The sequence below is a fragment of the Kogia breviceps genome, chromosome 8 (assembly GCF_026419965.1).
Source record: "Kogia breviceps isolate mKogBre1 chromosome 8, mKogBre1 haplotype 1, whole genome shotgun sequence".
Classification (NCBI taxonomy): domain Eukaryota; kingdom Metazoa; phylum Chordata; class Mammalia; order Artiodactyla; family Physeteridae; genus Kogia; species Kogia breviceps.
Window position 1 is genome coordinate 39,143,991 of NC_081317.1, and position 3,773 is coordinate 39,147,763.

Genomic DNA, 3,773 nt, shown 5'->3' on the forward strand with positions numbered 1-3,773 from the left:
ATCTTCTAGAAGTTTTATGGCTTTGCATTTTACAGTTAGATCTATGATCTAAGTCGAGTAATTTTATTTTGTGAAACATGTGAAGTCTGTCTAATTTTACAGTTTTTACATATGGACATCTAATTTTTGTAGCACCATTTGTCGAGAAGATTATCTGTTCTCCAAACAATTGCCTTTGCTCATTTGTCAAAGATCACCTGACTATATTTATGGCAGCCTGGTTCTAGGCTCTCTATTCTGTTGTATTGATCTATGTGTCTATTATTTTGAGAATAGAATGCTTTTTTTTTTTTTTTTTTTTTTTTTTGGTACTCGGGCCTCTCTCTGTTGTGGCCTCTCCCGTTGCGGAGCACAGGCTCCGGACGTGCAAGCTCAGCGGCCATGGCTCACGGGCCCAGCCGCTCCGCAGCATGTGGGATCTTCCCGGACCGGGGCACGAACCCGTGTCCCCTGCATCGGCAGGCGGATTCTCAACAACTGCGCCACTAGGGAAGCCCTAGAATGCTATCTTGATTGCTGTCTCGGTATCAGGTAGTGTCAGTCCTCCAGTTTTATCTTTCTTTTTCAATATTATGTTGGTTATTCTAGGTCTTTTGCCTTTCCATACAAACTTTAGAATCAGTTTGTCAGTATCTACAAAATAATTTACAGACATTTGGTTGGGATTATGTTGAAGTATAGATAATTTGGTAAGAATTGAATTTTAACAATATTATGTCTTCCAATCCATGAACGTAGGATATATTTCCATTTATTTATGTCTTCTTTGATTTCTTTCATCAGTGCTCTATAGTTATCTGTACATAGAATCTTACAATATTTTGTTAGATTCATGTCTATTTCATTTCTTTGTCCTAGTATAAATGGTATTATGTTTTTAATTTCAAATTTCTTATTTAATTTTAGTAAATTGTGTCTTTCAAGGAATTTGTTCATTTAATTAATTTGTCAAATTTATTGGCATACAGTTGTTCACAATTGTTTTTACTATTTTTTAAAAAGTCTGTGGAATCTGGAATGATGTACTCTCTTTCATGAGTGAAATTTGTATTTTCTCTCTTTTTTATTGATAAATCTAGATAGAGGCTTGTATTTTATTAATCCTATCAAGAGACCTAGTCTCAGTTTTGTTGATTTTCTATCATTTGTCTATTTTTTATCTCACTGATTTCTACTTTGCTTCTATTTTATTGTTTTGTTCCTTTTGCTTTAATTTCCTCTTCTTTAACTAGCTTCTTAAGATGAAAGTTTAGATCAGTGCTTTAAAATCTTTCTTTGTCTATTCTAGGTATTTCCCTTTAAACATTGCTTTAGCTGCATTCCACAAAATTTTGATGTATTTTGCTTCCATTATCATTCAGTTCAAGATATTTTCTAATTTCCTTTGGAATTTCCTTTTTGATCCATGGGCTATTTAGAACTTTGTTGGTTAGCTTCCAAATGTTTACGGATTTTCCTGATATCTTTTTGTTATTGACTTGTTGTGTGAAAGATCATACTTTTATTTGTTTTATTATTTTGCGAGAATATGCTTTGTAAGAACTCAGTTCTTTAAAATGGATTGAGACCTTTCATGGCTCAGCAGCTGATCTATCTCATGTATATTCCATTTACACTTGGAAAATATGTGAATTCCACAGTTGTTAGCTGTAGTGTTCTGTAAATGTCAATAAGGTTAAAATTGGCTAATAGTGTTGTTCAAGTCTTCTATATGTTTATTAATTTTTAACTTTTTGTGGTTCTATAACTTTATTTGACAATCAACAGTTAGTTCTCATCCACATTAAGTGTCTGTAGATTTTTGAAAGTGGTGACAGGTATATAGATAACCAAGGTATAGAGCTCGTTTGGTGAATCTTCATGTTCATTACGTTTTCTGCACATGGTCATGAGATGGGACATTCCTTATTCCTTTGGCCCAGACTGCCTTGCTAAGCTTGGTGTCAATGCGTACATCTGGAGTTCTCATCTCCTTCATGGCAAATTTCAGGATTTCTTTGAGTGCCTAAGGGACACGTTTCTTGAAACCCACTCCATGGATGCTCTTGTAAATGTTGATAGTGTATTCTCTGGTCACCACCTCATTGATGGCGGACCGGCCCTTCTTCTTCTCTCCACCCTTCTTTGTGGGAGTCATTCTGCTGGACTCTGGTTGGAAAAGAATCTTTATTATATATGTTTTAATCAATTACTGGAAAAGAAATGTTAAAATCTCCTATTTTAATTGGAATTTGTCTTTTTCTCCCTTAGCTCTGTCAGTTTTTGCATTATTTTGAAGCTTTGTATTAAATGCATACACATTTAGGATTGTTATGTTTTCTTAATAAATTGTTTATTGCATCGTTATGAAATGCCTACCATTATCTCTGGTAATACTCCTTATCATGAATTCTACTTCTTGTGATATTAATGTAGCCCCTACAATTTTCTTCTGATTAGTTGTTTGCATGGTATAATTTTCCCAATCTTTTATTTTTTAAGCTGTGTCTATACTTGAAGGCCATTTCTTGAAAGCAACATATAATGTGTGTTTCCTACTTGTCTAGTTTGACAATCTTTACCTTTTAATTGTAGTTTTAGTCCACTCACAGTTAAAGTAATTATTGATATGTTTGAATTTAAGACCACCAGTGCCTTGTCTGTTCTTTGTTCCTCTTTTCATCATTTCCTTCTTTTAAAATTAACCACATATTTGAAAAACTTATTCCATCTTAACTCATCCATTGGTTTTTAGCTATTTTAGTGATTGCCATAGGGATTACAGTATGTGTCCTTATATTACCATAGTCTTCCTTGAATTAATATTATACTTCTTTAAGTATAATATAAACAACTTATTATAGCATATTTTAAATGATCTCTCTCATTCTTAGTACTATTATTGTCTTTCATTTTACCTCTGCATTTTTATAAACCCCACAGTACATTTTTATGTACTTTGAATAGTAAATTGTATTTTTAAAAAAGAAATGAAGGCTTCCCTGGTGGCACAGTGGTTAAGAATCTGCCTGCCAATACAGGGGACACAGATTCGAGCCCTGGTCTGGGAAGACCCCACATGTCGCTGAGCAACTAAACCTGTGTGCCACAACTACTGAACCTGTGCTCTAGAGCTCATGAGCCACAACTGCTGAGCCCACGTGCCACACTACTGAAACCCACATGCCTAGAGCCCATGCTCTGCAAAAGGAGAAGCCACTGCAATGAAGACAGCCCCTGCTCGCCACAACTAGAAGAAAGCTCATGCACAGCAATGAAGACCCCATGCAGCCAAAAATAAATAAATAAAAATAAAAAAAGAAATGAGAAAAATACTTTCTGTTTACCTGCATATACATACTTCCTGACATACTTCATTTCTTCATTTAGGTTACTGTTTCTATCTGATATAATTTCCCTTCAGCACAAAGAGTTTTCTCTTATATTTCTTTCTGCTGTGGAAAATTCTCATGGTGATTATTTTTGTCATTTTCCCCCATTATTTTTAGAGAATATTTTCACCTGATATAGAATTCTAGGTCAACAGACTCTCTTTTCCCCTCTAGCACTTTAAAGATGTCTTGTCATTTTCTTCTGGCTTGTACTGCTACGGATGAGCTGTCTGCTCTCATCCTTCTCATTGTTCCTCTTTAGAGAACATGTCTTTATTTTCTGGCTGCTTTTAAGATTTTTCTCTCTGTCTTTGGTTTTCAACAAGTTGAATATGATTTGCTTAGGATTTGTTAAGCTTCTTGGGTCCATCTGCTGTATTTTTCATCAAATTTGGAAAAAAA

The 3,773-nt window shown here is 34.5% G+C and overlaps 1 pseudogene; it reads right to left on the reverse strand.

Annotated features, from left to right (window-relative positions):
- Window positions 1-1,767: 1,767 nt before the first annotated feature.
- On the reverse strand, window positions 1,768-2,137 carry LOC131761317 (large ribosomal subunit protein eL31-like; annotated as a pseudogene).
- Between the last annotated feature and the right edge of the window lie 1,636 nt (window positions 2,138-3,773).